The sequence below is a fragment of the Acanthopagrus latus genome, chromosome 4, assembly GCF_904848185.1.
Source record: "Acanthopagrus latus isolate v.2019 chromosome 4, fAcaLat1.1, whole genome shotgun sequence".
Lineage (NCBI taxonomy): Eukaryota > Metazoa > Chordata > Actinopteri > Spariformes > Sparidae > Acanthopagrus > Acanthopagrus latus.
The window spans coordinates 3,192,985-3,219,006 of NC_051042.1; the positions used below are offsets into that span (position 1 = coordinate 3,192,985).

Here is a 26,022-nt window from a genome sequence, read left to right on the forward strand (position 1 = left end):
GCAAACAAACTGCTCTAAATATCAGGGTCTTTTTTCACCAAATGCATGTATACCAGCTATAGCAGCATCAGAACATTGTTGCTGACAAGGTGACAGTTAAGCTTGACCCTGGCAGTCGTCCCAACACTCTGTGGGAGGTTAATAGTGCATGAGTGGAGAACAGGCACACACTGAATCACACGGGGAACACAAACACACACATACATACACACACACACACACACACACACACACACACACACACACACACACACCAGCCACAACTGCCAGGTCCCTATTTGTGCTCGTTTATTCAAAGGCAGCCGCAGCAATGATGACAAACTTTTTGTTCGCTGCTGCCTCTTCAAATCACCCGTTAGTTCTTCACCAAGCAGAAAGACAAAGAAAGAGTCTGAGCTACAAATCACACTACTTTGCCTCTTCTTCATGGGTTTATGCTGCGAAGATCAGTTAGCAGGATTTACCAGCTCATGTTCACATTGGATTCCCTACTCCCAGTCTGGGACGAAGGCCTCAAAGCTGTTTTCTGGGCACAAGGTCAGAAGCAGTGGGTGTGTAATTACATCCAAACAAACATACCACAGCTATAGACTTAAGGACAAATGGATTGGAAACCTTTCTGTTGAACTTCCTTGAACAGATACTAGCCTGCTTGCATTCATCATTGAGTCAAGGGACTGCTCAGCTTTGAGAGCCTGAGTTCTCCTCAGTTATTTGGAGAGACAATTTTCTTTTGTCTGCTGTTCCCTGGCACTAAAACAAGTCCTTGCTGCTGGCCTCAGTGGTCAGCAGTGCATTAATCACATGAACCCCACAGCGGGGGAGACAGCGACAAAAGGCCAGGACCTAATGAGTTCAGCAGAAAGCACCAAAAGAGTCAATGTTGGACTCAACAGAGCGCTGAAGCGCGACGAGTCCAATTCACTTTCTATAGCTCAATCCAAACATTTTTCCTCTTTTCTGCTAAATAAATAGTCTCAAGCTAGAATTAGGCGGATCAGGTAAGGGGATAATCAGTAGCTCTAATAATACTCTGGAGTCTAATCCTCTTGCCTTAAGTGCACTGGGCCAGGGACCAGCTTCTTCACCACTAGCACAACTTTGACTGATAAGACGCTCACAAAATGTCCCCAACAGGCGCACTGGTTCATTTATATTTTGGCATTTCGGACATTTGTCATCTGCCGCTTCTCTCTCCACAGAACACAAACAGATATGGGTTGGGGTCTTGCACAAGGGTGCTTCAGTGGGCCAGATCACTGTTGCTTTTCACAGGTGTTAGGCCTTTGACATTTCATTCATGTGACATCTTTTAGACCAATAGTTGCCCTAGCACTTTGCACAATAAGAAAATATTTGGTAGGAAGTGGGTGTGTTGCTACATTCACCGTTTCCACCGTTGAAGGCAGAGTTGATAACATGTATTCATGCAAGGAAGGTTTCTGTGGCTTTTATCAGCACCAACCTGATTTACATTCTCTGCACATTCACAGCTGGCAGCTAAACATGCCAGTGTTAATACCCCAAATTCTTTTCTACTGTGCAACTTTCTTTCAGAAATGTAGAAAAAATAAAGGAAATAATGAGTCAGTCAAACATATAATTATACAGAATAAATGGCCTACAGTTCATCTGGTAAAAGTCTTAGGTGGTAAAACAAACATGTTTTAATTATTTTTTAGAGCTTGCAACATACTGGGCCATTTCTAAACAAACATATCATATTTTAGCTGCCAACTGGTTGATAATGAGATAACGCGAGTGTGCAGGTGTAACTTATCATAGACTTTCATGACCTTTAACCTCTGCCTATTTCTAAACAAGCTGCCTACTCTAACTTTACCCACTGGGTCACCATGTGGCTATCCACGATTCCCTTTCCCTTTAGTGCCCTTCTGTTTCTGATTTTTTTTAACTAATATGATGCAGGATTGCAGGTTACACATAGAGGAAGCCGATTCACGATACTGCATCATCACAGGATGTAATTGCACCACTAGTTGCGTTGGGTTCTTGGAAAGGCCTGCATCATTACAACATACTTCCAAAACTTCCATTTTGTGATGGTGTGATAGTCAAGCTAAGCTAGTTAGCCAGTCAAAAGTAGCAAAGATGTCCTCACATCTCAGGAGGAAGTTGAGGGACTGTGTTAGTCCTAGTACGGTCTGAATGTGTTTTCAGTGGTATATGAATAAACAGTCAACTTATGGGACAAATATTAATGCCTAGTGGATGATTCACAAAATACTTTGTATAAACACAAAACAATTTATCACACCCACTTCCTAAACAAACAATACAAGTGTAAGTAATTCTTTTTTTATGGTACAATTGAAAAACTGCAGGACTAACTAATACATTGGTCATGTGCATAAGGCTAATTAGTCTTTCAATGTAAAGGAACTTTACAGACTGACTGCAAAACAAATGCACAAAACCACAGCCCTAACACTAACCCCTAACCCCAGTAGTTTCTTTGAACCCCTATCTAACCCAACTAAGTTATTGGGGAAATAAAGTAGTTAAGGTTAGCAAATAATTGCTTTGACTCAGGGTTCTGACCCCCGGACAAATGTACAGTCAACAATTGCTTGGTCTCTACAAAGTCCTGCAAAAAAACCATTATTTTCTTATCTTTGAGATGATGACTCCATTTCTGCTGTTTTGTGCTTTGATGGGACCCACTGACAACTGTTTTTTTTTTTGTTTTGTTTTGTTTTTTTGTTGACGAGAGAATTGATATTCAACCAATGGTAAAATCAAACCAAACTTAAACAATGAGTTAAGAGGCTACAAGCTGTGCCACAGGTTTGGGTGTTAAGTCTCTGTGTTTATCACTATAAGAGAGTCTTTCACAAGCCAAGGAGTCCCTTGGTGCTAAAATAAGATAAAAAATACTCCTCTGTACAAGTCTGATATTGGTTCACTAGACTGCCTTGAATCAATTTTCTCCACTTGACCACATGGTTGTTCAGTATGCTTGTGATAGTTCAGCTGGTCAAACAGTTCCTCTTGGGCAATCATTCAAAAATAAAATAGGGGACTTCTAAAATTGCTATATCAGCAGACCCTTTGCACTAACAATGCAACAGACTCAATTAACTTATTTCTGTATCACAAAAGGCTGCAGAATTTTCTCAGTGGTACACAGATGTACACCGGTTAATGTAATGAAACAAGATATCTTGGTGCTGTGGATAATACCTGGTTGTCAAGTTACCATACACATGTACATGTAATAGCCGTAGAAATGGAGTAACATTAGAAAAATTAGAAACCAACATTTTTTTTTTTTCAATTTTTTACAAAGACAAAGTGTGATTTAACTAAACCAAGGACAAATTATGTAATTCCTGATGCAAAGAAAGGATGTTAGTAGAGTGGATTCATCAGAGTTGATATCTTTATTGTTAAACAACAACCATTGCTGATGAAAACACAACTACAACTTTCTTTTTTCTTAAATCAATATCTACATTATGTTTGGTTATGTTCTCAATATTCCTTCCACACTTTGACTCTTTTCAACAAATTATAGTGACATGAGACTAAATGAAATGCATAGAAATACTGAGTAAAATTACTGATTTTCTCTGGGTTTTAACTTTTAGGGATAATTGGGGATGACGCAAATTCACAACTCAGTGGAATATAAATCAAAGGCCTAGTCATTTGTAAACATTTCAAGGCAGAAGATCTACATATTGTGTGGTATTCTTCTGAAACTTACATTTTCAGTAATAGCCACTCCCATCATTCAGTAACCGACTCCAAATCTGGTCTACATTATGCCATCAAACAACCATTCCTATCTTTACACAAATTGGTAAGTAAAAACCATCTATGACATACAGGAAAAGACCATATCCAAGCCAAACTAAGTTTCCTTCTTTGGAAACAGAAGAACCTTGAGAAATGACACCCCTTAAGCTCACCCTACGGCCACCCGACACCTGCTTATAGAGATTACACAACCCATTAACTCCACCTAAAACTCACGGCGCAGCCAGCCTTTAGCTGAGCTCATTAGAGTCTCCATTATGGCAGAAACTCCCTTTGAACTGCTGCTAAAAAAAACAGGATTTTCTTCCTCAGCAGGAGGAAGGCCAGAAAGAAGCAGGACATCAACCTAGTTCAAGTGCACAGTCGTCACAAATGGACCAATAAATCAAGGGACAAAAACCCCTTCAATACTGGGGTAGGAGTGGTGATATGCTGAGTCGGAGTTGTGAATGGACCTGTTATGGCTTCCACAGGTCCCCTGGCTATCAGAATAAGCTGTAACAGCCATGTGACTGCAGCATGAATGGAAGGATGAATAGGATTAGTTTCACAACTCATTAATCAGACCATCTCCAACACCCTTCCCAATCCCCAGCTGAGGATTCCCCAACAAGACCACATGTACAGGACAAACTATTATTATGGTGTGTTACCAAATCCAAAACACTTTTCTTGTAGCACTGTCTGAAAATGTCTTGCTTTTGTCAGTGACAACCAAGGTCTCTTTTGGGAGAGAGAATCTTGTTGTTGTTGGGACTCACCAGCCTTCAGTCACACATTTCCATAACAATGTCCAACAGACAGTAAGCCACAGGAATAGCTTCACAGAGGCACCTTTGTCACAGACCTGAGTGTACTGTGATTGAACTTGAAAGTTCAGTCTCAATGAGTTCCTATAGTACTAGATTTACATTGTGCTGCAGACGAGAAAAAATCTGTTTATTCTGATCAAATATCTCTTTTCTCTAACCTTGTTTGTTTTCCGTTCCCACAAGCTGCAAGCTGTTTCACTCTCTATACTCTCTATAGCTTCCTCCTCCCCCTCCTCTTCTCCTCTCTCCTCCTTCTCTTTCTCCTCCTCCTCTCTTTCATTCAGGCTCCCTTCTGATCAACCACGGCCCCCTGGGATCATCTACCATTTCCGGGCTCCTGCTGCCTTGAAATACTGACAGATCTGGATCGTCACACCCTGGGCTCTGCTGGATCATTACTCTCCTCTGCTTCACTATCTCCTCATATCTATATTTCTGTAACTCTTGATGCCTCTCTCTGTCTATTACTACTACTACTAATTATCTTGTGTGTCCTGCCCTCTTCCAGGTCACCATGGTGGACAAGAGGTCGTGTGGCTCGGGCACCACTTGGTGATGCCTCATCCAGCTCAGTCGTCTCCTGGATCCACTCCCTTTACATATAAGTTGTATCAGACTTTCTGTTAATGTAACTTGTAAACTGTGAGTGGTTGCACTTTTCTGTACATGCAACATCTATTGCATGTCTGTCCGTCGTGGAAGAGGGATCCCTCCTCTGTGGCTCTTCCTGAGGTTTCTTCCATTGTTTTTTTTTTACCCTGTTAAAAGGTTTTTTTTTTCCATCAACATGTGAAGTTTTTCCTCACTCGAATCGAGGGTCAGAGAAGGGAAGGACAGAGGATGTTGTTCACTGTACAGACTGTAAAGCCCATTGAGGCAATGCGATTGCGATTTTGGGCTATATAAATAAAATGTATTTGCTTTTGAAATGGTTGATTTGAAAGGGGTCTGTGGAGTTTTCTTTTTCACAAACAAGTTATATTTACCATCAGAGTTGCTCACCAAAACGCACTGTGTGAATGATCCTTTTGGTCTAACAAATGTGTTGAATGTATTTCCCTCAACCTCATGTGAAGTGTTTCAAATCCAGTTGTTCATATCTATGTTTAAGTGTTTGCAGTATTATTCTTCCCTGTCTTTGCAGGCCCACGGACAGCTTAGCATGTTACTGCCACCTGTAGATCAGTCAAGTAAAGCCAAACGATGTAGAAATGTGTATCACAGCACTCACACATGTACAAATGACTGTACAGATTGTGCAGAGACTTATTCATAGTAGAACAGTTCTGTAGCACTACTTTAGGAGACAAACTCTCCAGGGAACCTTTAACAACATGGTTTGTGTCCCATTCTGGGTACATATAAGTTAACATTGCTCTTCCTAATCAAGACCATTAAAAAAATACACGAATGTTGATGCATTCAGGTGCAATCCAAATCTACTATTACTTGACATTATCCTCTGAAGTCCTGAAAATAAGCTTTCTAATGCAAGTTTGAATCTAAACAGACCAGTTATTCACTTTGTTGTATATAATCACCACAAGGCCTTTTCCTAATCCTTCACATCAAAGAGAATCCACTATGAATCCGATCACATTATAACACCCAAGTGAACAATGAATCGGTGGTAGGAACAATAAACAGTAGGTAGATCAGAGACAACTGGAGGCTTGTGATGGTATCAGAGACTTCCTGTAGGAACATCCAAGTCCTCCTGTCCAAAGGCCACATCTCTTTAAACCACTAAAACAAATGCACGTGTTACATGCAGGTCAGAGGTCATCAGTTGATTGTTTGAGTAGCTCAAAACCAACACACTTGAGGCAATAAAAGCAGTTTGGTTTTATGCATGATCAGGGTTCTCCCCAGACGGTGGAACAGCGGCGCTGCGCCACTATACTGCTAGCTTAGCGCCACTATACTCATTTTCAGTGTTAGCTGGTCAGTAGCGGGTGAGGGTAACGAGGGAGCGTCTGCCCCCCAATGCCCCACCACCATCCCCACCCCCCCAATCCCCCACCACCATCCCCACCCCCCCAATCCGACGATAGTGACAGCCCCCCCCCCCCCCCCCCCCGGCCCGCTATAGCAACCGTCCCCCATCCCCCCCTTCTGGGGAGAACCCTGATGATCGACAGATTCTTACTGAACTCCACCCAAAACCATCATCTATGTGCCGACTGACAGCATAGCATTGCCCAATTAGTAATTTAAAGAGTCATTAACACACCTTAGTTCAGTGAATGGCTGCTTACTAATCTTTTCAACAAAATTATATCTACGTTGGGAGATAAGAGATAGTCAACACTGCCTCTCGTTTATGATGACCATGATGAATCCACGTGACATCTTTTGAAAATGCTCGAAATGTTACGCCGTTTTAATACACTAATTTGTATCTACTTGTATCTCATGACATGTCCTCTTGCCACTGCTATCTGTTTGCTAATAATTGCAAATAATTTGTGTGAAATCACTGATCAGACGTCCTTCACATAACAAGGAACATTTTCAGCAAACCCAGCTATCATGCCTGTCCTGCAAATCAGACTCAGCAGCCTCAAAGCTCAGAGGAGCAGCAAGAGAGTGAAACCCACCCAATTCTAGATAAGGAAGCAAAACATTTATGAAGAACACTTCACAACTGGCATAACACTGTATATAATTTGACTGTACCAACCAGCTCCTGAATATAAAACTTAACATCTGCTGCAGACAAAGAGCACAAGTCTCATCAAACCCTCCCTGCATGAAGCCAAAAATGCTGAAAGTGGAAGTGAGCAGCTGCTCAGATGCACAGTGTGCAGGACCCAGTGCAGATACTTGAGATGAACCAGGTCACATTGTTTGAACTCAATGTGCATATGGCAATGTACAACTTTATAGCAGCGGTTTGTCACCTCAAAGCTTCATACCGCAGTTTTTCTAGGTCAAAAGCCTCCCATTGGCCATTAATTAACTTGAAGAATGTCAATGTGGATTTCTGTTATGAGGACAACAGTTACCTGGGGCTGCTTCTTCATGAAGCTGTTTGAATTTGACTGTGCATAGAGAGCTGTAGTCAAGGACATGGAGACACCTGTAAAGAGGGACAGAAGCCCAATATAGACCTGAGGTGTCATCCAACACCAGGGTTTCATGATGACAACAGAGACAGGACTTACGTCTCAGAGAGGGACAGGACTGAGTAGCCACTTCACCTAAGCAGGCATTCCCCCGGTGGTATAAACTAGACAAGGACAGCCTGGCCTGAATATCTTCAGCTTTGTGTCTATTTTGGACAATGTTTTTTCTTAGATACATGCATATGACAAACAATGATAAAACATCGGCTAAAGGCACCTTTTCCTTCATATAAATCAACATGGAATTCTGTTGGTTTTCCTATTGTAAGCAACAGCACTAATTCAATGCCCACTTTGGTCACTCTTGCTTTGGATGTAAGGCCTCATGTTACAGTAAGGAGCTTTGGATATAAACCTCCACCAAATGGCAGATAAGCGTGCCAGGGAGAGCTTTCAGGCTGATTCGAGGCCTGGTGAGAGATAGAGTTCGTGTCCAACTGTTCAACTGTCTTTTATCCTTGATTACCAACTTGTTTATTCCAGGTCATACACTTTTTTCAATCAGTTTTGGAAGCAGTGACGCGCTGGATGGATATTTAATAAAATTTCTAAAATGTCTGCAGAAATAAAGCATCGATAAAACCAGACAATTTCTGGCTGAAAGGCTAGTTTGCCTTTTCTGTCCAAACATCTGACTCATAACGCAAGATTCCTAAAGACTATGTCACTCAAATTCTTGAAGAATTCACTGGCTGGTGTCCATAATGGATACATAACATTTGCAGTCACATCCCTGAAATGTGGCACATTGAAGGAGGATTATGGCTCTGTGTGGCTCAGCTGGGTTTGATGTTTAACTCAGACGTTTGTTTAACCTTTTGTGCTTTCTCCCCTGGTTAACCACTAGTCACTGGCCAACCACTACAACATGATGTGCACTGACTGTAATCCACTGTAGCGCAAAACCTCAGAGAGAGCAAAGTGTGTCTGCTATGTGCTGAACCCTTGTGTGATTCTTTTTACGGTTCACTATCAGCTATGCTCTTCAGGGCCACAGCTAGATTAGTCAGGGCTACGTCATCTCCTCAACAACGCCACCACAGTAACTTGGACACACCATGTTGACTACCATTTAGATAGCCACGGCTGTTTGATTTAATCAAACCTTGCTATTGTGTCTATGGACAGATATGAGGCCATCATGGTGATGTGACCTCACCCTGCCACACAAAAGCTGCCTCTGTGCAGAAACTGCACACAAGCGCTGGCTGACAACACAAGGCTTGGGGATGAAAGGTCTCCTCAGTGTTTGGTGACAGTTATTACCCTCTCCACTGAAACCAAATACCTGTGGGCGCAGATAGCATTATCTTATTGTGAGGCACACTGGGGGTCGGCCTGTAATCAGGGCCTGGGCCTTGATCACCGCTCCTCCCCAGGTTTGATGCCATCCCCTCCCCCTCTGTTTCCATACCATAAAGGCATGAGGTGTTTTGTAGACATTTTAAAAGAATAGATTTGGGGAAACCAACTTATGTGCCCTTTTGCAGAGAGCTAGATAAGAAGAATTATGCCCTTTTCTTCCAGGTTGGTGAAGTCATGACATTCCCTTGTCTGCCTCTGATTCATGGTTTAAGACTAAGTCAGTGCGTTTACATGCACAGCTTTGTCGGATTACAGCCACAGTTCGACTATGCCACTCAATCAGACAACTGCTATTATCCAAGTATAAAAGCCGGTGAGAAAATCGGATTATTGGGCCAGAGCATGTCATACCCTGGTATGCTAGGTGGCGCTGTACCCATTTCAACTAGTGGTAAGAGAAACACCTCCAGCTGACCTCACTCACGTCACCAGCTGCCTCAACATTAAAAAAAGATGGCGTACGATGAGCGAAACGAAGCCACATCTTTGTACACTTCGTATGTGGTGTACATGATAATTACACAAACTAGATGCACAATGGTGCTCTTTCTTGCGGTGCTGCCGCCGTCCGTCTACTTCCGGCTCACAGCCCCAGGGAAAAATCTTGCGCCTGCGCAGAACGCAAAAATCCGATCCGATCCGGAGTAATGCGATTATCGATCGAATAATCTGGGTGCTTTAATTCAACTATGAGAAATCCGATCCGGTCCGATTTTAGTCAGACTAAGGTGTATACATGCATCTTAGAGATCCAATCATAGTCAGACTAACCCAGTAATTCGGTTTTCTTAAGTGTCATGTAAACCCACTGAGTGAGTCCCATCATCCCGGGTTGATAGACAAATGTTTTTGGGACAAATGGATGAATATATGTTTGTTTGCCTGTATATATAGGTATATCACTTAGCAATTGACAAACTTAACAGAGCACTGACTATAAAAGAGCACATCTTCTCGTATCATTACTACAATCACTGGCTAATTGCTTGGTGCAAGACCTACCACAAGATTGACAGGTTGACATCCTAAAAAGGACACGGCAAACCCCATCAATGTGGAATTTACCCTTTTGTACCTTGATGCTACACAGTGAATGGAAAATCCCTGTTGAAATCGGCAGGAGGAGAGCTAGTTAGCTGTAAGTTGTTAGCAGCCAGTAGGCACCAGAGTTCTGGAGTATGTTAAGATAATAGTTTACAGCATACAGAGCAAATAAAGCTAACAGAGCTGACATTCAGGGTGGGAAATCAGCACCCGTCCCTGGCCAAAGGCAGGTTAGCAATTTTGACATGGGATTCAAAGATAGAGAGTATTTAACTGAGTTATACAACTGACCTGTTTTGGCAGCAAAATGCCTGAGCTACTGATATTCTGCCTAACGCTTACAGTACTTCAGTCTGGTAATGAATTTTGGGCATATGACTATTTTAGAAAAAAAGTCCACATGTGATTTGTTTGTGACCTGGTTTAAGCAATCATATTCAGCGCAGTACAGGGGTAGTTAAAAATATGTGTGAAAGGTTAGTTTGCACATTCATAACAGAACATTATCATTAACAGTGCCTCAGTGTAAAAAGCTATCCTAATACAAACTGCCATGTCAAAGCTGCCTGTTTCAAATTGGCATGCCAGCCATTTGAATACACACGGCACTGCCACAGTGTTTAGGCTACATCTATCTGAAAAGCTAAAAGAAGCAAAGTTTTCAAAGAAAATTGATGAAGCTCCTAATCCTCAACATGGACAATCTTTCTATCTTTGTAATTCAATTTCAATTATTTAATTCAGTTTAAGATGGAATCACTTCATAAGTTTTTAAAGTACTTTAGAGTACCGTTTACAGTACTAGTATTGAGTATTGATGGTAGCTTCATACCAAACATTTAAACAGGTGAGTAGTATCAATCTAACTCTTGGCAAGAAAGCGAAAAGGGAAAATTTCCCAAAATGTCAGACTCTCTTTCAACCAATTTCTCACTGGATCTGGGGTGCAATAGCAAGGAGAGCGATGGGGATTTCAACTTATATACTGAGGCAGACACCGCAACAAAATCTCTCAAGATGATCAATATGGTATTTCACTGTCAACTCAATGCGATTAGTCATTCAGCCATGGTGTGTGAAATAACAAACTGGCATTGAAAAGAAGACAAAATGGGAGCCGAGAAGCAAATAAAACAGAGAGAGATGCCGGGAGACGTCACAGTTTTTAGAAAAAGAAAGTGGCTGTTCGTCCCATTGGGGAGGTAAGAGATTTAGACCAAAGAATCCTGAGTAGTGCAAACCTCAGCCTGGCAGCAGGGCTGATCACATTACCATCACCCACACCACAGTAATAGCTGATGTTTATCAATAAATAAACTGACTTTGATTGAATTGTGACCCTGTGTAATGTTGAAACATACACAATAAAAGTATGTACATCTCCAGAGCTGTGATTGTTATTGGTATCTTTTTAGTACTGTTGTCTCATAGCAGGAAACTCTCAGGTCTGGTTCCTTCCATGAGAAGCCTTGACATGCAAGTCTGGTCAATCAGAAACTCTAAATTGCCCACAAATATGCATGTGTTTGTGTGTTTACTCAGTGATGTACTGGTGACCTCTCGAGGGTCTTTCCATCGTGTTACTCTGCAACCATATGACTCAAGTCAACCCACTCCGTTTCTTTAGAAATTGTTCAGATTTGAAGAAGTGAGAAACTAAAGCCAGCATGGTGGTTTTGGGAACTGAATTGCCAATGATTTGCATGAGTCTCCTACTTCCCCCACTGGTCCCCGGTCTACAGAACAGGCATCTCAGCCCACAAGAATGCTCAATTTCTCAAACAGGAAATGGCTAAATGGGTGGACTTCTAAATGACGTTAATACTTGTGATTTAAATATGTGCTGAAGTAGTCAACCTCTACAGCTAACTGTTGCTTGTTTAAGAACACCAATCGATCACTTAAGCTACTGGCTACATGCTTCAGCTGTTTTGAAGGACATTACACCTTTTCTATACATGAAGCTCAGTTCGGCCATCATAAAGAAGATGTCATCAGGCCTTGAGACTTCACATTTTTTTGTCTGGAGGTGTGGCTTACATTAAATTATATTATAAGACGAGGGCATTTACCAAGCCACTGCGCTGCATTATGATAAATCTAATGACTAAAGCTCAGGCTATCCTCGCCTCTGCATCTTACTTTCTGACCTTATCTTGATCTTGCAAATTTGGTCACTGCACAATACTTTTTGTCTTAAAAGTTCCCCATTCAAAGCAATTATCATGTGGTCCATCACAATGCACCTTTATACAGATTGTGACTGAGGCCACATTCTCACAAAATGAGACAATTTCAGTTCCTACATTCAGGTCCCTGTCTCTATACCCAGCAGACCCATTACATGTGACCAGTCACAGCTTTTACATGCACAATGAAACCATGTGAGCAAGACTTAGAAAGTTTAAGTGGAGAACAAAACAGTAAGACTCAGACCACCTCGAAAGAAATGCAAGCAAAGTGGATCATACTCAATCTTACAGTGACTGTGTGTGAATGGGAAAAGCTTTGTAAGAAAGTAGATAATATTTTTCAGCATTTGGAGGAACTTTTGTGTTAAACTGTTTAAAATAAAATGAGAATAAAATGATCTTTAGTAAAAATAAATAAATAAACAGGTACATTCACATTGGCTACTGTTTAGGCATTCATTCATAACTTTAACAAACAAGGTTTTGGAGGAAATGTGGGCGCAGATATAAAATACAGAATTTCCCATAAGCAGAGCCCAATTAGGACTTAATTTAACGGTAGACTCTTTGGTCACACGTTATCAAAGCCATTAAGCTTTATCACTGAAGCGCACGTTGCTAGGCACAGTAGGTTCATCTTTGCCCTGGGGAATGCTATCAAAAAACATAAACAAGGAAGAAAACCTTCAGAATCAATAATGCTTTTGACTACAACCTAAAAGCTGCTTGTTGATTGGTTCTTTGACTCTGTCACCTCAAACTTGGGGAGCAACTTTTAAAAGGGAATTTGTCTCCGCTAACTAAGCAGCACATTGAGGAATCCTTACCCACAGTCTGTTTGAGGACGATGGCTGCTGGCAGGCTCTATCAGGTGCACATTAAATTCACTTTAAATCCACCAGAGAGAGCAGGTGTGTTTATACTAGGCAGGTTTCCTCAGTAGCGGGCATGCAGGCTCTCACCACACTGATTACACTGAGCTAAATATGGCTTTGTGCTAACACAGACAGTAGGTAGATCAAAGCCCTGATGTCAGAGGGGAGAGGCGGAGCCTACAGGCCACAGGTCAGGTGTCTGCTGCGACGGTCCAGCCTCTGCTTTCTAAACAGACCTTTATTCAAAATGTTGTAGTCTGGAGCACATGCAGTTACACACTACTCCTATCGCTTTATCAAAAAATCATACTAAATACTCCTCTGAAGAGACTTTTTCATGCTAAGATAGTATACAGAGAGGGCCGCTGACAATTGTTTGGTGTTGATGGAAAAAAAATGAAATAGCATGGCCAATAGCTGATCAACCTCAGGCAACAGGGAAACTGGGATACATCACATATTGGTAATGAATGAGATGAACGATCAAACTGTTAGTTATATAAAGGAGCAATATATCTGCAGTAAAGCTGCAATGATTAGTTGAGCACTTGAAGTTAGTCCACTGGCCGAAAGATAATCTGTATTGATTTTGATAATTAATCAAGTCATGATTGTTGCGTGTCACAACCCCCACCCATCCTGTTTCCTGTCATATCTTCAGCTGTTCTATGATTAAAGGCCAAAAAAATATGTTTTAAAAAAGAAAATAGTAATTCCTGCACATTGTTTTTATCTGTGCATTGATTCAATTACCAAATCACCAAGTAATGGTGAAAAAAAATGCCCAAAAACATTTTGGTCTTAAATCAATGCAAAGGGAAAAAATATCAGGAAATGACAGGAATGACTAATTCATTGAAATTTAGCTTTTGAGGATTTGACTCCTTGCACCATAAAAAAGCAAATGGTGTGTGTGTATTGCCTTTAACTGATCTCATACATTCTCTACGTTGTCAGAATATGCTGCTTGTCTTTGTCTCACATTACATTTAAATGTATATTTCTGGCATTTTGACTGTTAGTCAGACAATCAAGACATCTGAAGAAGTCACCTTGGACTCTATAGAATATGTGAGAAGCTCCTTTCAATGTTTCAGACTGAATGATTAAATCTATCAATGGAGAAAATAAACCACAAATAAATCAATATAAAGCAATTGTTAGTTGCAGCCGTAAATTGAATAATGTACTCAGTGTCAAAAGTGAAAGTACTAATCATGTAAAACGATCCCTATCAGTACATTTTGATGTAAGCAGTGCTCTGATGTTGCAGCTTTTTATTCTGAGTATTTTATTTGTATCTGACTTCATAAGCTATACATTTAGTCTAATAAAACATACAGTACATCAATTTCTCTCATAAATCTAATGGAGTATCAAAACAAATACTCAAGGACAGTACCAGTGCCTCATGGCTTTACAGAAGTAGAGCACTTTTAACTTTACATCACTCCAACTTTTTCAGTTGAAGGAAAGATTCTTACACCTTTTGAAAGAGCCTAAAAAAAATCTACTTTTTTGTAGTGCATCTTTGTTTTCGGGGTTTAGATGCCAACTATAAACTGCAGTGTCCCTGGTTCTAATGTGGCTGAGGACATTCATGGCATATCTCTCTCTCTACCCAGTTTTCTTCTCTTAAATATTGCTATCTTGTAAAGGTATACAATTTTTCAAATTTACTGTGTATGGGGCAGAATGCATTACCTAAAACAGCACAGAGGAGTCTTGTTGTTTGGGGAATCTGAACATGCCTTAGTTTAAAGCAAGAATTCCCAAACAACATGCTGGATTTTTCAGATTTACGGAAAATATCTCATAGTATGTTTGACCAACATTGCCATTCGTACTAAATGCTCAAGTCTTCAAACTACACAAAGCCGCTTTCAGTCATGCCAAGTTGACATGCCTGAGTATCATGGCAGATATACATCAGAACAGGAGTATTGGTAAGTGGCATACACACAGTATGAGCAGAGAGGGACCTGCACCTGAGAACAAACTTGAGCCTCTTCTCACTGCTCAGCACAGAAAGCCCTGAGTGAGCACACAGAGGCTCGGGGGCCTTCTTTATACCTGGTATTACTTGTACCTTGCATCCACATAGTGCGTGACTGGATTTCATTCACAGGTAAGAAATCCCCTGTATACATAGTGAAATCAGATTTCAGTAGATATACAGTAAACCTCTTCCAGAAAGCTTTGAGCCCAACAGTAAATAACCCAGCTAGTTTGTACCCCATCCGCCCTGACAATCTAGTTTCTGCCAGTATCTATTTGCACTGCTGTATTTGAGCCCCCCTGTGTTCTCTTTGTTTTGCATTTGCTTCCTGGTGGGTCTGCACACAAAAGCTTTATTTCTGTTCATATGGAGACATCTAACATTTACACATTAGCCCTTTTTACACAGTGACACCGCATCATCTCCACAGTGTTGGTTCACCAATTTTCTGCCGATGGTGATTCAGACAGAGCGAGGCATCTCTGCCTTAAAAATGAACCGCTGTGTAATTCACACAGAAAGCTGATGCTGCGGCTCCAAAAGAGGCGCGACAATACACGTCATGATGATGATGTTGGGGCATTTTCAAGGTGTTTCCCCGGTGTCCCCCCTATCAGTTTATAATCACATGGATGCTGTTATAATGTGCAGTGACTGAGATCCTGACCCACCAAACATCCTGGAAAGTGAAAGTTACGTTTTTGCTCTAAATTACACAATAACATAATTGCCATCAGTAAACTTGAAGCTGTCTGACTCACTCGCGGGGACGGAGGCTGCTTTCCCACAAAAAGTTCACTGAAGTCTCGGTCTGGAGGGCTGACCGTCGCCGTGATTTATTTTCATCACAATGTTAAAGTTTTTTGCCAGTGACAGATGCTGTTTTTTTGGGCAGAAATGTGACGAAGAGTCGGTAGGACGGTCGGGAGGACAGACGCTCCTCGCCACATCTGAAACTTTCACACAGAGGAGGAGGCGGAGAAGTGGCGCAGGATCCCCGCATGCAAACGGCAGCGTGAATGGAGTCCAACAACTTTTGGGGAGCACATTTTCATTGGCATACTTCTGAATGATTACTTTATTACAAGATCCAATTTGATCTAGTAGAAAGCATGTCATAACCCTAGAAACCCAACGGGTCATTACTTTCTTCTTTTTTTTTATCTTCTTGCATCTTCCATTTGTAAAATAAAAATCTGTCTAAGTTCTGATATTATGTTTTTAATCATCTTGTTTTTCTTGTTTTCTTACTAATCATCCTGTGGCCCGTCTTTCTCCTGGTCACCATGATGGAGAGGACGTTGTGTGGGTCTGGCATGACTTTGCAATGCCTCGGCCTGCTCAGTCATCCTCCTGGATCCCGTTTTCCCTTTTATTTTATACAGTCTACTTGTATCCAATAATTTGTCATTGCAATCTGTATATTCTGTGACTTTGATGTGCTGTGATTTACAAGCAACAACTATAGCATGTCAATCATTTTGTATTATGCGCAGTATCATTCATACTGTGTTGTTTTACATCAAAATTTAAACAAACTACCTTAAATAAAGTTCTACTGGTTTCGTTTTAAGTATTCAGTATGTAAAATTTCACATGACACCCTGCGCTTCCATTGGTAACAGGATAATCTTTCAAACCACCATCCTATCTACCTGCTGCAGATTTTCACATGAGAGATTTGTAAAATGTCACATTCTCTTTTAAGACAAACTTGAGGCTGGCAAAGTTTTGAACATTACTTTGCACAAAGAAGTGGTGGCACCACAGGCGCAACAACAATTAACAACAAAGTCTGCTCGATAAGTCCCAAGAGAAAAGAGAGAGACACTACTCCAGGGCACAACATTTATACAAGCTGCAGAGATGGCCGCTGTTTTGGAACAGCGAGTGTGGCTGCTGTTTGGCGTGCTGAGAGGATTCCAGCGATTCCAGTCTTAACAAAAACTAAGTCAAGGCTTTATTGTGAGTATCAGCAGGGAATTCAGCAGCCGCCCTCCCAGGCATACAAAACCCATGCCTGAGACAGCACTACATGAACTAGTACCTGTAAGACTTCCTCTAATGCTTCCATTCTATACTAAATGCAGTGTAATTACAAGGCTGACACTGTGCATATCCTCCATCATCATTAAATTAGGGGTTTTGTGAAGATGAGAAATTGGCTGGGTTCAGCTTGGAGCCAGAAGAATCCTCATGGTAATTTACAGTACTCTAAATGGGAGGCCAACTCCTCTTTCATTTGTCTCTTGTTGGAGCTAAACACATATTTCTGGCTGGGACAGCCTCACAAGTGAGCCTAAAGTTTGCTGGAAGAGACACCCAGAGAGTTTAGACAAATAAGCCTTTGTTTAAAGAAATGGAAGTCTAACTTTTGTATTTCTTTGCACAATAAGATCATGATTACAGCCTCACATATCCAGTGATATCCTAACTGCATGATGGTCCTGATATTTAAGATTATACTACTTTAAAGACTGATACTTGAATTATAGCTCTAAACCTTTTGTCCACTAAAAGATATATGAAACATCTCAGCATTGAAATGTTCTCAAAACAGATGGACCTTTGTTATATATTTTGCTTTGTACTTACAATATCCCAACATTGTTAAAATTCAGAGAAATACTAATTCTATTCAAGGTAATGTTTCATTCCATTTGGTCTCCTGTTGCTTTAACTGTCTGCAAAGTGAGACAGTGAAGAAAGTCGGTGAATGTGACTAAACTCAACAACTACCCAGTGGTAGAAAATACATACAATACATTTAAATCACCAGGCCAGGAAAAGTACATTTTTTAAAATTATGTCGCATTACACAAACATGTATATTACTGCAGTAAAGAGTTCAAATGTGCCAGAGGACTGTCAATGATCTGGTTGGTTAGTAGTTCAAATCTAAGTACTACCTAGACCGGCTCCCTCTACAACAGGCCAACAGGCTGATAATCAAGGCACAAAGAGCTGACAGTCTTCAGTAGAGCTGCTCTGTAGCCAGAAGATCACTGCAGCTGTAATGTGAAGTTCCCAGTTTGGAACTGTGTGTTACAGTGACGCTTAAGAAAAGACACTAAAGGAGTAATCTCGAAGATTTTCATGTGAATATTTCTTAAATCACTATGTATCGCCGAGGTAACACAATGATGACTGAGCCAATGGCCCACTGATGAAAGATGTACACTGGGTGTCGCTGGCAGCTTTCCTGGAAGTTATCACAAGCAGCTCACAGTTTCTGATGCACTCATGCAGCAGGGGTTGGTCCACCAGAGACAGTAGGTGGTTTGCATCATAATGTCCAGAATAAGTTAGCCTAATGTTAGAAAATGAATGAGTGTGTACATAACATTACTTTTATAGCAACCATTTTTACTTTCAGTCAACAGTAAGTGTTATAACTACCATCTCAGAAGACATCACTAGTGTTGTTATGGAGGCCTCGCAAAGCTGACAACTGACAACTGACTGATGTCACACACGCACCACTGGATCTCTAGGAAGCAGTGAGGTCCAAAAATACGCCTGCAGTTGCCGCTTACGAAAATCTTCGAGATTGCCACATTAAAGTTAAACATTAGCAAAGTATTTGAAGTGTTACTATAAAGAAGACACACCTTTGAAAGCTTGAGGAAGTAGTGAAAACAGATTATTTCCCTTTCTCACAGCCACCCCCTCTGCAGAATAGAGTAGGAGGATGGTGAATAGCTCCAGTCAAAGGCAGTGGCTCTGATCTACAGGCCACTTACACAGTGAAAAGTATGTACATGGTCTCACAGAAAAGGAAGATGACTGGACAGCTAGATAGACTCCAGAGTCAGATGTACTGAGTCAACTATGACTGTAAGAAATCTCTGTAATGATGGCGGCAGTTACAAATGCTTCTCACAAAATGAGTCAAAAGCAGTAACTATAAGGGTCCTGCCACTGAGCTGGAGGGCTTCACAATCCAAATACATGTGACGTAGGAGGTAATGAAAGAGGCTCCAGATACTCAAATCCTCCCAGCTGTTCCTTCACCTTGGGCTTGTTTTCTCAGATTACAGGTTAACACTGTATTGAAGATCAAACATTAGTGTGGGATCCAAGGATCCAATGTTATTGTCGTGGGTGTTAGTGCAGGTTTAAAGCATTCAATCTCTTGTCAGATCAGTGTCAATTTGTAGGCAGAAGATCATTTTGAAAGACACTGGATAGTGGCAAAATGTCAGATTTTTACAGTCAGAGCACAAGTTTCCCTCAAGTATCTGACTTTCAACAAGTAATCCATCTTCTGAGCATCTGCACTGGAGGAGTTTAAAGTTCCCACTGAGTGGGATGTTGTCCGAATGATCCTGGAAGTGAAGAAGATGTGACTTCTGAGCGAACTTAAGGGTGTGTTTCAACGTGGGAAACCGGAGGGCTGCCATGTTTATGTGCCTGGTCCTTTGAACGTGTTTAAGTGGGTGAGGTCAAGTGAGTGTAAATGAATTAGAAGGCCACTGTCTCCCTTAACATGTGTGCAGAGCCTCCCACTAGCAATAAATAAAGCTTATGCAGTTGAACTTCCCTTATTAAAAAAAAAAACAAAAAAAAAACACACACACACTGAAATTCTAGTCTTTGCTGCCAATACACAAACATATCAACATTTAATTGTGCTTAAAAAGGTGCACTATGTAGTTGTGTGGAGGAAAGGTTTGTCATCACTGATCATCAGTGACAGATTTATCGTGGCTAAGAAACTAAATAAACAAACACTCTACAACCCTAAACATATATACATATACATTTTATATATACATATATACATATATATATATATATATATATATATATATATATATATATATATATATATATATATTCTGAGTTTGTATTATTACCTCATTGATAATTGGTAATATCGAAATTCAGTCTTCATTTCTTCTCCAAAACTACACAATGTCCCTTTGTTTTTAGATTTGTTCAGATTATTGGTAATGTAATTCATCCAACATGGACAGTTAAAGCTTAGTAGTATATCACTTTGCCTTTTATCTATCAGTAGAGTTAAATAAAGATTGTTTTAATCATGCATGGAGCTGTGCAAATTTAAACTGATTAATCATGTAAAGCTATTAATAGGTCACATTTTTCCTGGTATGACTTCAATTAAAACTTTCCAGATTGATTTTATGGCCATGCTGAGTGACTCAACATCACGTGATTTTTCTAAACATGTACAATGATAAAAAGGATCATGTGTCCTGTCTGTAATATTACTCAAGTATACTTTTCATTACAGTCGCCTCATTATGTCGCATTAAATAATGCTGAGCGCTTTTTAAAATTATATTCATTAATGTCTGTAACGTGACATGCGTTAGCGAGAGAGTTTCTACTAATGTTAGCATACTTTTCCTTCACCTCCTGTAGTTTGAATGTTGCGTAGCTAATATCTCAGGCCTTCTTTGGCTGCTTTGGTACGGTATCATTTTACATTTCTGCGGGACATTAGCGAGTTCTTCGTCGCTGTCGCTGACTTCACAGAAACGTGAGAAGTTCCCACATCGGCCCTACAGGCTCGGGGAGAGGATGTCATGGCTACCGAGCAACAAGTTAATAAACCCAGCGTCCGGCAGCAGCCATTAAACAACTTCTCCCCGTAGAAACAAAAAAAGAGACCACGCAGAGACACGAAGTAAAGCGACGGTGTGTTCATGTGAGTCTACAGTTAACAACGGGCCACACTGAGAATGACTCCTCTTACCTCAAGCTCAGTCAGTGAGAAGAAAAGGCAGATTTCGGACGCATAATAATCCTCCTGGTTGATGGGAGTTCTGGCAGGGTTCGGAGCTGGGCCCAACTGTCCTGTAAGATGTTATAACGTCAGTGCTGTGGAGTAAAATGGATGAGCGGCGGTCTCCCCGTTCACTAACAGGAGGACTGAGTGCACTTTCTTACAGTTGTTAGTGTTTCCCTGGACAACTCCGAGGGAGGAGTCTGCACGAGGGCTATTATCAGCCCCTCCATGGCACTTCCTCTCGGAGTTCACCAACACACTACAAGAGGTACATTCTCGGAAGTGAAGCAGGCCAAACTTACTTCAGTGTTTATAATAGTTTATTTTTTCATCCCAGTAAACTCGAGGCACACTTTTATTATTTTTAAAGTTCTAAATAAGGAGGAAGCGTCTTGGTCTGTCTTCAAGGTGAAGCTAGCGACAGTGTGTCCGCATCCTGTCTGAGATTTTCACAATAAAAGCAGGAACCGCAAGCACTCATACGCTTCATGGAGCTGGCTGATACAGCAGATAGGATTAAAGGATGTCCTCAAACAAATACAATCAGAGAAAATTATTACTAGAAATGTGTTGTCAAATGTTTTGTCCAGACTTTTCATTTTACTCTGTGTGTTGATTTTGTTTTATTTTGTAGCCGTTTAAAGTCGACCAATATGGCCTTTTCAAGGCCAATACCAATTATTAGAAATCAAGAGAAACTGAAACAGGTGAGGTGTTGCCAGTCAGATAGTGTTGTAGGCAGGATATTGTGTGCGAGGATGCTGCATCGGAGCATCACAGTCACTTTTGACGTGCTTGAACTTTACTTGAGATTTCAGTTTTCTGATTTACTTTTTACTTCCACTCCACTAAATAATGAAGGTAAACATTTTTAGTCCACTCTCCTAAATTTAAATTACTAGTGACTTTACATATTGCATGTTGTATCAGAAGCACATTTTTGTTTTACACTCTGATAATTAGAAAAACACTGATTTTGATCATCGGAAAGATGCTAAATATTGGGCTGATAACAGGTTCCCATAGCATAGAGTATATGTGTAAATATAGCCTATGTATAATTTACTGAAGTATTTATTATAGCCAGAAAACTACTTTTGATACTGAAGTATACTTAATATCATATACTTAAAGAATTAATTTACTGTTTACTTACTTAAATGTACTGTTCACCTGAGTGACTTTCATTCTTGCAAAAGTAATATTTTACTATTTTCAGAGGATATCCTCTTTTGGGTACTTTTTACAATGCAGGGCAGGCCCAGAGTAGCCGAGCTAGCAAACCAGACCTTCCAACAAGTAGTGGCCATCAGTTTCATTAAAATCTTGCTTTTATTTTGAAGGCAACGCTTAAATCCATAAAACACTTAATTTCCAACTGCTGTTGAAATGACTGAGCTCTTACTATGTTTCTACAAACTAATATAGCAGACCGAAGAACATATAAAGTGCTAGTGCATAGTGTGTTCACTTTTAGTTGTAGTGTTATTGAGCTATAATCAGCTTGGTGAGCTGTTCAGACTCATTCTGACATGTAGCCACAGCACCAGCGCTGTAATTTCTAAACCACTGTATCTGATAATTACTATTCTGAAAGAGTAACTAGATATCATGTCCTGTAGAAATGTTACACTATAGTTATACTATATGAAATCAAAATGCATTAACTTTTAAGGTCACTAAATCCAGTATTCAGTACAGACACTGAGACTTAATATCATGTGAAATACCACAGTGATTGCATCTAGTATGATAAGGTCAGTGATTCCAGCAGAAATATTATATGAATCTGTAGAGATAGACTGTCTTTACTTTCTTTCTTTCTTTTTCAGGTCAGTAAAGCATCAAGTCAATTTGTTGGGCTGAGTCAAACTGTAACCAACTGTCGTCATTAAAGTGTGAGTCATAGGTTCACACTTTAATGCATCTGGAGGGATTGTCTGATTGTGCAAACCTCAGGTGTTTGTAACCTCTCTGGTGAGGTGTCACTGCTGTCTCTTCGTGACTGCAAACACAGTGCCAGTTACCATTGAAGGAGCAGGAAAAAACAACTGTTGTGGTTTGAACTGCCCTCTGCTGGTTCAAAGGGCCTTCTGCAGAGATCTCTCAAAGCAGGGACACACGCTGTACAGATCCAGGGATGTGGTTTGGAGTAAAGGCAGCAGAACTCTCTTGAGGCACAGATTTTAACTGGTGGCCCAGTAGTGCTGAACTGAAAACACTTTTGCTCTAAAAAGCTCTGATTGTGGGTGTTTACCTTGAAGGAATCCCTAAGTGACGGCTATAGTTTACTCTCCTTTCTATTTATCACACAGACCCATAAAATATTGAAAAAGCAGACTTGAGTAGAGAACTGTACCTCACAACAGCAGCATCTGTGCTTGACTAAAATGTTTTTCTTATATTCAGAAGTGATTCCCTGCCTTCGATAAGCACTATTAAGCATTCAAATGCTTCTATTCCTCAGCAGCAGTCATGTGAAATGTGTTTTATTCTGCGTGGATAGAAAATAAATTGTACAAAGAGTAGACCTTGTGTGTCTCTTGCCTTATAACACACAGTTATAAAAGACGCTGTGTTTACCATGACCTTACTTCTCATCAGGTTTTTTTCTACAATGGTGTTTGTGAGTTCAAATCATGAAAGATTAATTTGCTAGCTCAATCCTTTCCATTACTTTTTTCAGAAATCAATAACATTTCATTAGAGCTTCTAAATACAAACACATACTCAAACATATAACAAGACAATGATGTGTTTAAAATCCTTGCTTTCCAGAGCGCATATTCGTCTGACCGGTTTATTTTGAGTGACGTGAATTACACAGAGCTTTTATTATGTGGCTATGAGAAATAAAAGCATCCAGTGGTTTTCAGCGTAGCGTCACAGGCATGTGAGCCCACACTTCCCAATGAAATCGCTGTTAATGATGTCAGATCGTCTCCTCGGGCTAGAAAGAGGGAGTTTTGTGTGATGACTGCACATCCTTAAAGATTTCAACCACTGTATTTAGATTCTTTTCTCAGCCAACTAGAAGGTCAGATCAGACTGACCTATTGGAGTCAGACAGATATTTCTGAGGAGGTGTGAGTCTGTCTCACTTTGTTCTCAGTATAGCTTATCTGCTGTTTTGCATCATAACTGTGACAAAAGCATTACTGATGAATCACACTAGTGTCTGGCTGGCTTTTCCAAATAGATGCCAGTTGCCAGGGAGAGAAAAGTACAATAAATACCCTGATTTGTGCCGTGGTGCGTCTTCAGCTGCAGCAGACAGAACATAGAGACTTAGATTAAGCCTGATGGATAGAGGAGTATGAGATAAATATTGGATTTTTCTTATTCTAAAATGAAATTTCTGCCCATTTGAGGGACAGTGGTTATTGCTTTTTCATTTTTCTGCAAACACAAAAATGAAAATGTGGATGAATTTGAAAAGATTAAAATATATATTATGACATTGGCTGACTAAACTACACATATTGGGACCTTGAAATTGTGAAAACCTGTTTTTCAAAAGTGATATCATGACTTTTAGTGAAACCAACATCCAACAGAAACTCAAGATCAACTTTACTGCAAACTGTATTACTGTCTTTAAAGCTCAACTTTCTGCAAAACAAGCTGGTATGTGGCACCTCATCAAACACATGCTCACAGTGTCACAAACACACCAGGTGTATACCTTTTCCATCACCGTATGTGAAATTGAAGCACAGAAAGGTTGTTGCGGAGGCTCAGCGGGCAGCCAGGCCTTCCTCCCATCTCAAGAATCTGAGCTCGGGGCTTTGTGTCTCTTCTCCACCTGTAACCAGCTGAGGGGTTAGATAAATGGCAGGTGGTATTGAAAAGAGTCCCCATTCATCGCCATGCTGAGCTGCACTTAGACACATTATTGCAGTCTGAAGGAGGACTGGGGGGACGTGTGGGGAATGCTGAAGCAGGGCGGTCTGCAGACTGCCAGAACATGAGCGAGACGGGGAAACAAGCATGACACAAAGAAGTACATAGCGGCCTTTGTGCAGCGATAAAAGGAGGTTTTGTAAGTTGGAGGACTTGGATGGAAGAGGATGGAAGAGATAGGGCTGAAAAAAACCCAGCCAGAGTAAACACTTGGATAGAGAGACAAAAAACACACTAGTTGCAAGAGGAAGGAGGAGGGAGAGAGAGGGAGAAGGAGCGAGAGGCATATCATTTGGCTGAAGTGCCTTCAGAGTGCCGCATACGCTGTCTCACAATTCAGTGGAAAGCGTCTTACACTCTGCAGCACTGTCCACATTTCCTCTCACTCAGGCTGGGCCACAAGGATTTTGTTGTTTTGCCTCATTCAAAGCTGCACTGGGAAACTTGAAGCCCAAAATGCCAGCAAGTGGCAAATGCTTGAAATGGTTTGAGCGTCAATACACAAATTAGGTAACATTTGTAAATAAACTGCAAGTTCCCAATAAACAACATTCTGGCCAGTCTGCAAGCACTGCTTCAAGGTGCAATATGTAGGAACTGGCACAAATAGATAGCAGCATAACTGCTAACTGCTGCTAACTGTAGCGGCACATAGCTTGTTGGTTCAGGTAGCTGTGTAGCTAGCAGGTCAGACTGGGAGCTTAGGGACCAGGAGATTGTTAGCATTTATTACACGGCTCTTCTCAATACTGTAGAACGCTCCATTAACTTGAATGAGCCTTCCCAATGTTCAGTGGTCAATTATTTTTGTATAATTGACCACTGATAAGCATATTTGACCCTGTCAAGGAAAGTGACCTTTTTGCCTCTGATTCACATATTTCGTAGCACTTCCTGCTCTAGAATCTTTGCTCTGCAAGTACTCCGGTCACTTATCGCCATAAGTGACCGGAGTACATGTCAGCTGATCTGTAGTCTACTTTATATCGGAAAAAACATACTCCTAGGCCACTAGTATGGATGAGTTTTACATTAACTTTAATATTTTTGGAAAATACAGTGATTCGACTCTTGACAAAAGGCTGAGTTGTCACTGGTCAAGAAAAGAAAAATAGAGGAAAGCAGAAAAGAGGGAGAAGTGAAACAAAGTTTTGGATGACGGA

The 26,022-nt window shown here is 40.7% G+C and overlaps 1 protein-coding gene and 1 long non-coding RNA gene across 11 annotated transcripts in view; one reads left to right on the forward strand and one right to left on the reverse strand.

Moving 5' to 3' along the window:
- The window catches only part of LOC119017646 (A-kinase anchor protein 13), a 115,009-nt gene extending 93,892 nt beyond the window's left edge, over nt 1–21,117 (reverse strand). For 6 of the 10 annotated variants that reach the window (XM_037094479.1, XM_037094480.1, XM_037094475.1 and 3 more), the window contains exon 1: nt 20,924–21,115. The gene's annotated coding sequence lies outside the window, so the exon portion shown is untranslated. Of the gene's footprint in view, nt 1–20,923 lie in introns of all 10 variants that reach the window. The other 4 variants (XM_037094478.1, XM_037094471.1, XM_037094469.1 and 1 more) reach the window with 2 other exon arrangements.
- On the forward strand, nt 21,094–23,484 carry LOC119017648. Its single transcript, XR_005074507.1, has 2 exons — nt 21,094–21,224; nt 22,789–23,484. It is a non-coding gene; the product is annotated as an uncharacterized LOC119017648 (long non-coding RNA).
- Nucleotides 23,485–26,022: the final 2,538 nt, after the last annotated feature.